Genomic DNA, 11,112 nt, shown 5'->3' with positions numbered 1-11,112 from the left:
TTTCACAGCATTTAAAAAACAAACCTCTTCTCAACTACTTAGAAAGTCAAAGTGCTAATATTCACTCATTACAATAAATTACAAACTGAAAACATTTTGGAAATGGACAAGCTGACTCAGCAACTTCATTTAATTACCGCTTCAAGCAAACATGGCAGCGACTGATGATTGCTCGCTGCTGTGAGGTGGTCTTCAGAGTGCGAGACTGTGGTGCTAAGCCACGCTTCTCCTCAAGACTAACAAACTGCTGAGTCCTGAAGTCCTTCAGACAGCTTCCAGATGAAGTCAGAGACTGTTCACCACCTTCATCTCCTGAGCCAGTGGGCTGAGATAGTACAGTAAATACGCATAAGCACTTATAGTATTTAATGTACAGCATATAAACATGTATCATATATAAGCAAGAATAATCATGGAATGCAATACAATACAAACAAGAGGATGCTACTGGCTAAAAAGTCTCACCCACTGTAGGTGAAAACGTAAATTTTCAGGTAGGATCATATAAAACAATTTGTCATAATACTTAATGTTTCTCGTTTCCTGATCCATGCTTTGTTTTTTGCAAATATGCATACACATTTATATTGTTATTAGATGAAAAAAAAACACATTTGCTAAATACAATTTCATGTCCTTTTATGTAGTGTCCATAACTTTTAAAATTATTATTGTTTGAAATAAGACAGTATAATGTTGAAAAATGGCCATTTTGGGGCACACATAAAATCATCTCTCCAAAACGGCCGAAGTTAGCAGCTTGAAATTTGTAGGAAAGCAAAATTGGTCCAAGTTGCATAAACTTCAGATGTAGCTTCCTTGGTAAACGCATTTTCAGTATTGTTCGTTATGTATGTATAAAAAAAAAATAAAAAAACATAAAAAGTGTTTTGGTCGCATGAAATTAACATTATTAACAAATTAGGCCCATATGAACCAGTATGTCCAAATTTCAATTACACCATAAGGAACATATGGAAATGAAGTGCTTTAAAGGTGACCTGATTTGTCTTGGACCTTATAGAGGAAAGTCAACCAACTAGACTTTCAGCAATTTGGCAAAAAAAAAAAAAAAGTTCCCTCCAAAAGCCCAGCATTTCTTTCTTTCATTTGGGGCTAACAGATATGAATACATATAATCGTCAAGGACACACTAACCATGAGGAATGGGTAGCCAATCCATAGACTGCTAAATCCAACTGGACAGCTGGGCACACTGGTGTCCTGGCTGTGGACTACCACAGCTGGAGCTGGAGCTTCACAAACAACACAGCGTCTGACATACTGGTAAATCTCACCACACGATACAGGCATCATGGGGCAAAGGGTTATTGGTGCTCAACCAGTAGGAATTTTCATTGCGACAGGCATAGTGACAAGCGGCAGAGTTACAGTAGGAGAAGGGCATGGTGCTGAAAACACTTAGACAGGAGCCGGCTGGGCCTAAACGCAGAGAGAGGGAGCAAAAATCAATTCTCACGATAGAATTATACATGTAGAATTTTTTTTATAAACAATTATAGGATTTTACTCAGTTGTCACCTATTAAGATTTAAATAAACATTTGTCAGCTGTTCAAGAGACATCCATGATTTGGCAGTCCAGGAACCACTATTGTGCTATTAAATTGCACATCTTGGTAACATATATAAACCTTTAGAGGCATAAATGTTTAATGTTAAGTTGCTCTTCCTTTTGCTGCCAAAGCAGCCCTGGCCCATCGAGGCAGGGACTCCACTAGACCTCTAAAGTTCTGAGATGGTATTCGGCACCAAGCCATCAATAGCAGATCCTTTAGGTTATAAGGTGGGGCCTCCATAGACCAGACTTTCTTCCAGTACACCCCACAGCTGCTCGATTGTATGAAGGGGCTGAATTTGAAAGCTAATTATTCTGCTGAAAGATGCCACTGCCATCAAGGAATACCGTTTCCATAAAGGGTTATATTTGGTCAGCAGCAATGTTTAGGTAGGAGGTAGAGTAGCTATCAGCGTAACATCCACCTGAATGCCATGATGGAAGCATTCCTAGCAGAACATTGCCCAGAGCATCACTGACCAGGCCACCTTCTTCCATTGCTCCATGGTCCATTTCTGATGTTCACATGCTTATTGTAGCATTGACGGTGGACCTGGGTCAGCATGGGCACGCTGTTCAGTCTGCGTGACAAACTGTGATGTTCTATGTGTTCTGACACCTTTTTATCGCAATCAGCATTTGTCTTATCAGCTATTTGAGCTACAGTAGCTCTTTCTAATGGGATGGACTAAACTTCATTTTGACACCTGCCTCATTTTCACACCATAGTTTTCCTTCTCTTCCTTAAAATAATTTTGCCAAAAGTGTGGTTTTATAGTGAGAAAATATATGTATTTCTATCACAACTAGAGTAACCAGCGTGGATAGCCTTTATTAAATTGCTTTAAAACAGTGTTTGCGATTACAACGCTCTCAATTCTTTTAAAGGATCAGGAAGATAAGAGATTTATTAACAGATTTTGCCGAAATTAAAAACATCTATTTCAATTACTGCACACAGTTGGCCAAAGTGCAAAAAAACCTTTGCTGCTTAATTGATGTGATGGGTCACATATAAATATGGTAAGAATATAAAGATTTGTTCTGACGCAAAAATCCTACAATAAAATTCTACCTAAGTCTTGTGTGTAAGCTCTCTCCTGGCTTTCCAAATAAAGAAGACTTAACCACTCCAGAGTAAAGGCAATCCTACTGGACACTTTGGCACCAGTACTGTGTTTGACCAGGAGAAAGCCAGAGCCCACTGGATTTACTGGTTCTCGGAAACCTGGCTCACCCTGGGGCCCTGGTGGTCCTAGAAAAGAGAAGGTGAACTATTACCAAGTGAGACAATGTGGTGATAAGGATTGCTCCTTTAATCCTTGAAGGATGATTGGTCTCTGCTACACTGATACCTTGTGGCCCTACAAAACCATCTTGCCCATGATCTCCAGCATTTCCAGGTGGGCCTGGAAAGCCTAAAGCTCCTGTTTTGCCCGGTAACCCATGAGGGCCTTGAAACCTAAAGTGGTCACTATGTAAAGATGAGATACATTTTTCTGTATTCTTCACACTCTCCACTGGTCATGTAATGTGTTTAGGTGAAGACATCGGACCTTACCAGTGGGTCCTGGATTTCCAGGGGGTCCATCTACTCCTGAGGATCCTGGAGGTCCTGGTGCTCCCGATCGTCCTGGTATCCCACTAGAAGACTAGAAGGGGGCGAATTTGAGAGGGTGGAAACACTGTACAACTATGACCTTTGGGACCTAGAATTTTGACCAGTACATAACACATACCAAAATTCTGTCCCCTGTGATGTTTTTTTCACCTTTAAACCCTGTTGGTCCATCTCCTCCATTAAAACCTTCTGATCCTGGCAAACCCATTAAATCACGAAGCCCTTTTTGCCCTGTTGGAGGAATTAAAATAAAACTTTGAACAGATTTGACTAGTCATGAATACTAAATGGTCTTGTATTGGCATGTCTATGATAACACAGTCTGACTTTGAGTCCTGGTGGTCCAGGAAAGCCAGTATCCCCTGGGTATCCAACTGGACCTCTAGCACTAGCTTGCCCTGGTAGTCCTGGTAGTCCTTTATCTCCTGGATCTCCAGAAACTGATAACCCTGGAGGTCCAGGTGGACCTAATAAAAATAGCAGTTACAAATAAAGGCCTGTATTTAAAGTTATATTATTTATATTTATTTAGTCAGAAGCCAATACCAAAATTGTCCACACTTGTATTCACAGCCCTACAAACCGAAGTGAACTTAGGTTTCCTTTAAGGTTTCGTTCTACAGACTCTGAGTTTATTGGCTATAACCGGCAGGACAGACTTGTCTGTTACAGAGCAATACATGATTAACAACAGGAATCAAAACCAAAATACAACCTTACAATTGTCAAGACTTCATCAGAGGACATAGATACAGTAGGGTAAAATTTAACAAATGAAACAAGGTGAACACAATTGAGAACAGACCAGTGAAATGTCAGGGGCCAAAAGACAGGCTACAAACTCAAAAGGACCATATTATTAAATATATAATTTTGGGTACTATAATATTCTATAACAACAGAGAGCTAATTTAAAACTGCAATTTCAGTTTAAACAATGATACATCAATCAGTCACAACACGGATCAAAAACACTGAATATCAATTATACAGAACAGGTAGTCCCCTACTTACGATCGAGTTCGCCTCCAGGAGCAGGTTCAGAAGTTCAGAAAGGTAGTTTAAACCTTTCCAAATCCAAAGGCTAAGTCCTTCCATTGAAGGTTAAGTTTATTAAGGTGATATTGTAGGGAAATGATGTTTTTGTTGAGGTTTTTTGTTCTAGGTTTTCAAGGACCACCTGGTCTTGATGGCTTAAATGGACTACCTGGTCCTAAAGGGGAGAAAGGCTGGGGTGGTGAGAAGAATTTAGACAGGGTGTCACAACCTAAAACATTTTGTCGAGAAGAATTTTTTTTAACCTGAGTTGTAAATCTGAAAAATGTATTATGTTTTAAGAATAAAAAAATTAGCTGTAATAATAAGCAATGATACACAATTTGGTGGCTCCAATATGAGCAGTTTGTACCAGTTAGGACGAAAATGTTTTTCAAAACAAATCAACACGATATCTTCTTTGTGATGTGACAAACTGTGTTATCGCAATTTATTATCTTTAAATGATTAAAAAGAGATGTTGGTGAGAGAATGACTGTTTATTCATTCTAAACAAAGTATTATTATTATTATTATTTATTTATTTTTTTGCATATCTGCATATGTTACCTTTCTTGCATGGCAGCTCCTGGTAGCCTGGGGTACCATTTTGTCCTGGCAAAGCTAAATCATCCTGTATAAATCAAAAGATATCAAAACAATCCATGTTTAATTTGAATATTATATTCCAAATAACTATCCAACTTATATTATTTGAAAAATAGTGATTTACCTGCTCTCCAGGGTATCCTAGAAATCCCCTGATACCTGAATAGCCTTTTGACCCTTGTGGGCCTGGTGGCTCCTCAGGGCCATTTCTTCCAGGCAAGCCAAGGGAACCTTGCTGAGATCCAGGGGCACCTTCAAATCCATCCAGACCTTGTTTTTCAGACAACGCAGGTAGACCTTGATGTCCAGAGTGGTAAAAATTTGATTAAAGGCTATTGCTTTTTACTTTTACATTCTTTTTTTGATGACCTTGTATGTAGTGTAGGGCAAATAAAATAAATAAGAATGGGCTTTGATTTGTTTTAACAAGTGAATGCATTTTTTACCAACACAAACAAGCCGTTAAATTCACAGAATCCAGCTGTTTTCCAGACCCATATTCTTTTAACACCTATTTTTTTTACCTCCAGGTCCTGAAAATCCTGATTCTCCACTAAGTCCAGGTAAGCCCCTCCTGCCTTTCAGCATGGTAAAATTTCCTGGAGTTCTCGGACCCCCATTTATACCTGGGTAAGTTATGTGTAGCACCAGTCCGAAATTTTAATAGAACACAGCTTAAAAACACAAAGGTACATAATTGCCACCCAAACTGTAAGTGTAAGTACCATCGGTTCCTTTGGATCAAGTGTATCCAGGCAAACCAGCTTTCCCCTGATCACCACTCTCTCCTTTCCTGCCTGGAGCTCCTGGTAACCCTGGCTTACCAGGAAATCCTTTTGCTCTATCCAAACCTGGTTCCCATTTAAAGCAAATGTGCATTAATTTAAGTTTTCTGGAAGATTGACACATTTTTATTGTGATTAGACTTTTATGAAAGGGCATGAAACATTACCTTTTATACCAGAAAGCCCAGGTAATCCTGGTTCACCTTGTGGTCCTCTTGAACCATATGGCCAAGGGGGACCAGGTAGGCCAGGTGAGCCTAAAGGACCATTTAGTCCATATTCTGAAATGCCAATCAGTCCCTTTTCTCCCTTTATACCTACTGTATATGAAAATACAAAATTTGACTGAAAGTGAATTATAATCTGGTCTCATGATAAAATAGGCTTACAACTTTGCAACTACAAATAATCACACCATAGAAGTGACAGGGGAGCTAAAAACAAGAAGTTTCCCAATTTATAGCCAATATAGACTTACCATAGAATCAACAAACTGCAAGTTGCAGTCTGCAATGAGCCACATGAAGATATTTAATCAGTTCACAGTATACAATAACTGACCAGGCAATCCAGGCAGACCTTCCGGTCCTGAGGGACCTGGTGGACCTGGTAAGCCTGGAAAAGCATCACAAATTTCAGGGGAAGTCCCGTCCCCTGTATTCCATGTGAACATGGATCATCATCATCTCAATCCTGACCTTTACATCCTCGAGAACCAGGTGGCCCCCTAGACGAGGTATAGAAAGCAGAAAAGTTACAAATGTAATTTAACATGCAAAATGTACCTTTTACTCCAAGAGGACCCAATAGACCATGAAAACCCTTTGCACGAGGGCTTTTAGGCAGTCCAACTAGTCCAGGAATTCCAGGACTACCAGATAGATTATCTCCCTGAGGCCCCTTGAGCCCTGGTGGTCCTTGTGGTCCAGGTGAGCCTGGTGGACCAACATAGCTGCTTCCAGGGAGACCTGGATCACCAGGCAAACCTGGAAGACCTAAAAAGTAAAGTTTTAAACTTACAGAAGTGAGGGAAAGATTAATCTCCAATTTAAAAAAAAATACATTTAAAAATTTACCTTGGGGCCCATACCATACATAGCCATCAGCTCCTTGTTCTCCTTTTTGGCCTGATATTCCACAATAACCATCATACCCAGGTGGGCCTGGTGACCCGGGAGCTCCTGTTTATCAGAGGAATAAAGTTGTCATTTCACACTGTCACAACATTCTAAAGCAACTTGCATTTACTGTAATGATATCAGTGTGGAAAAACTGATCTCACCTTGGTTTCACTTTCTAATTAAAAAACATAACTTAAGAACTTTGTCTCAGAAAAAGTGTGTATACTTTATACCAGGGAGACCTAGTGGTCCAGGGAATCCAGGAAGACCATCAGGGCCTTGATTTTTCCGGTTCTCCTGGCAGCTTCCTTGAGCCTTGAATACTGTACCTTGGCCTTGAGGACTTTGCAGCCCTGGGTAACCTTTAGGCCCAATGGGACCTGGGGAACCTGTATCCTTTTGGTCCTTGATACCCATTTCCCTATGGGAAAAATCTATTGAGAATTAAACATTTTGAAGTGACCATTAAGAAATTTGGAACCATGTCAAAATGTGCTATAATGTGATGTAATAACAAAATCTCACCTTTAACCCCTGAAAAATAAAGATCTCCTTTTTGACCTTTGTAACATTTTGGACCACTTGGGCCAGCATGGTTAAAATGATAGCAGAATATTAAATCATTAAAGAATATATATTTTCGTTGGTCCTGTTTGCTTACTAGTTTTACTAATCTTTATTAAATGTTTTCATTAGCAAAGCAAACAAATAAAACAAAAGTTTACTGGCAGATTTACAAACACTTCAGTATAATTCTATTGATAATGTACTTACCATAGTACCAGCTAGGCCTGGATCTCCTTGGTGTCCTGGATTTTCCCTGGATGTCCTCTTTCTCGTGCCCTGCCGGGAAGTCCATCATAACCTGGGGGACAACGAGGACCAGCAGGACAAGGTGTCTCTTCCCAATCTGAATTGGGATATAAATAAATATCTCCAGGGATGCCTAAAGCGTACAGTATATAAAAACATAGCATAAACACTTAATCGCAAACTTACTGACATTATATATTATGGGGAGAAATACAAGCATAAACAATACAATCATAAAATAATCAAGTAAAATATTCTAATGATTCCATTATTTGTTTGTTTAAATTTTACTTATGTTGAGTTCATAACATCAGGACTTCCTTTTTTCCTTTAGTAAAATCCTCAGGTCCAGGGGTAACTGGAGGACCTTTTCCTTTTCCAGGATCTCCCTGAGGCATAGACAAAATTCTGTGAAGCTCAACATTCATTCAAAGCGCTTATTATTGAGGGTAAATCTTTGCCATTTTTACTGCATTAATAGGAAAGTGATTTTTTTTTCAATAACATATCAACTCTGGCTTTTACCCCAAAAGTCACTTATTACACTCTTTCTAAAACAAATTAAAATAAGTCCTAGAGGTCTCCAAAACATGTCCGGTAATGTGTCTGTGTCTGTTTTAGTGTTTGTAGCTTTAAATGAGCTGTTTCTGGTCAGTCAAAATACAGAAATCAGATGTTCAGGACCTTATCAAGCGTTCCCCACTGGTTTTTAAAGTTTTCCCACAAGTGGTTTTGATAAACAAAATAAGGGCATTTATAATATTAATAATAATAATGATGCAGCACAGTGGTGTGGTGGTTAGCACTGTCGCCTTGCACCTCCAGGGTCTGTGTTTGATTCCCGTCTCTGTTTGCATGTTCTCCCCGTGTTTGGTGGGTTTCCTCCGGGTACTCTGTTTTTCTCCCACAGTCCAAAGATATGCAGGTTAGGCTAATTGGTATTCCCAAATTGCCTGTGGTGTGTGAATGAGTGTGTGAGTATGTGTATAATAATAATAATATAATAATAGATTTTATTTTTGGGTGCTTTCCATGACACTCGAGGACACCTTACATACCATAAAAAAACAAAACAAACAAACAAACAATAAATAAATAAATAAAATACAGAGAATAAACGAATACAGCAGCTTTATGAATAAATATAAGACAACATACACATGTGTGTGTGCCCTGTGGTGGACTGGCACCCTGTCCAGGGTGTACCCTGCCTCGTGCCCCAAGTCTCCTGGGATAGGCTCCAGGCTCCTCGCAACCCTGAATACGGGTTAAAGCGGTGTAGAAAATGAGTGAGTGGGTGATAAAAGTTTAACACAACCAAGATCTAAAAATGGCCAGGTTAGCCATTAGGGGTTAACCACTACAGGATATTAACCAATAAGAACTTCGCCCTTCCTAAGACCTAACGCTGGGTTAGTCTTCAGTGGTTAGACACTAATTGCTAACCACCTACGGCTTACCTATCCCTTCTCCAGGGCTAAAGAAAGCTAAGTTAGATGTTAGCAGTTAGCATACTTAAGGGCAGTGGTGGCTCAGTGTGTTAAGGCTCTGAGTTACGGATTAGAAGATCTGCGGTTTGAGCCCCTTGAGCAAGGCCCTTAACCCTGTCTGCTCCAGGGGCGCCGTAAAAATGGCTGACGCTGCGCTCTGACCCCCGCCTACTAACAAGAAGCTGGGATATGCGAAGAATTAAACATTTCACTGTGTATGTGACAAATAAAATTAGAATTTATTTACTATAGCTCTTAAAAATGGTGTCCAGAGAGAGCTGGTGGAGCCGAGTATTCATTGTCCTAAATCTCTGCTCTGCTGGAGTCATTTTAAGACAGAACTTAAACTTTCTCCAATATACTTTTTGGATTTTTTATCTGTGGTGAAAAACAGGGAGTGTATTTGGCTGATGATGAAAGAGGGACAACTTAGTGTAAACAAGGCGTAAGATACTCAACCCTACAGAATGGGATTTCTTTGTATTAATAAGTTAGACAGAGAGTTCTGCTGTACAGAGAGACACACAGACATGGACGTGGGCTTCAACCTCAAATAATCATAATGATAATAACAATAATAATAATAATATCACTGATTACATTAAAGATCTTCAGCTTATTTTTTATCTTTAACCTTTTAACTATTTCTACAAACTCTTTTCTCATCAATGACACATACTAGTTTTATATATTATATTAATGTATCTAATGACATGTCATGTCAAGACAAGAAAAATAGAAGAAGAAAGAAAGAAAGACCAGGACCAACTGGCTGGACCAGGAGACAAATTGTTCCGAAGTCATTTTTCAGCTTTAACTTTTACATTATAATGTCGCCAAGCTGTCATTATTCACTTAGCCTGAGCTAACAGTATGAGCTAATAAGATGTCTAATGCTTTAATCTCCTCTCACTTAGACAATTATAATCTTTTATTTCCAGGAACGGCCGAAAATGTTTCAGTATCGTGTTTAGGACTTTGCCGTCAGAGCGAGAGAGCGTGTCGGAGAATCACTTTAAACGTCTCTGTTAGATCTGCTTAAGCATCTCGACACTCTCTGACTGTTTCAATTAGTATTGATTTCAGAATCAGTTTATCTCTTATTAAAGCTCTTAAAGTTTTTCAGCTCCTTCATGCATCTCGGAAAAGCGAGACACGCTGTGCATCAAATCAAGTTTGAGGATAATCGAGTGCTCATGGTACATCCCGAGAGCATGAGGGAAGCAGAAGAGGCCTTTTAGATATACGCTCCAACGGCCCTCCTCGTACCTCCAGTGCTACACTGACGGTGCGAACAGCAGACACCAAACCTGTTTATGATTACGTTTGGGCTAAGTGAATTTTTTTCTGCAAACTATTGCATTCCATTGTGTTGCTGCAACTCGTTCATTGTCTGTGTTTATACGACTTCCTGTATGCAAGCTATAGAAAAAAAAAATACAGTAAATGTACAAAAAAATGCCTGGAAGCCTTCAATATGTGGATTTTTCACAAGTGTTTCCGAAAGGCATACTTAGAAAGGCATCACAGCTGATACAGATTTTAAAAAAAAATATGCAAGCAAAAAGTAACAGATTCTGCAAAGAATAGAGATAAAGTGGTACCGAAGACTTTTTAATTACAGGTAGAGTTTACACAAGAGATTAGAATGAAAAACCATGTGACTTTTATGCACTTGATGTAAATTTGCATCAATTAGAGTAATCATCTTAAATGCTTTCACTTTAAAGGCATCCACGGTACGAAAGAAAGAAACAAAAGAAGAAAAAAAAACATTATATTGATTCTGTACCTTTATAGTCCAAAGGGCCTTTTATTAGTCTTATTTCATGATTATTTGAAAATCTTAGAGGCTCAAAACATTCATAAGGTTGAATAGGTCTTCAAAAAAACTATCACAAGCATATTCACTGAGATGCACAACAGATCAAAACAAAATAAAATATAATTGTAAATGATTACATTGAAAATGTTCCAACAACCCACTGTGTGATAAGTCGATAAGTGTGCGTGGGTCAAATTGCAAAATGTAAACGTATTATTATTAACATTAGGAGACA

Source organism: Clarias gariepinus, chromosome 25 (genome assembly GCF_024256425.1).
Source record: "Clarias gariepinus isolate MV-2021 ecotype Netherlands chromosome 25, CGAR_prim_01v2, whole genome shotgun sequence".
Lineage (NCBI taxonomy): Eukaryota > Metazoa > Chordata > Actinopteri > Siluriformes > Clariidae > Clarias > Clarias gariepinus.
This window is presented reverse-complemented; position numbering follows the sequence as displayed.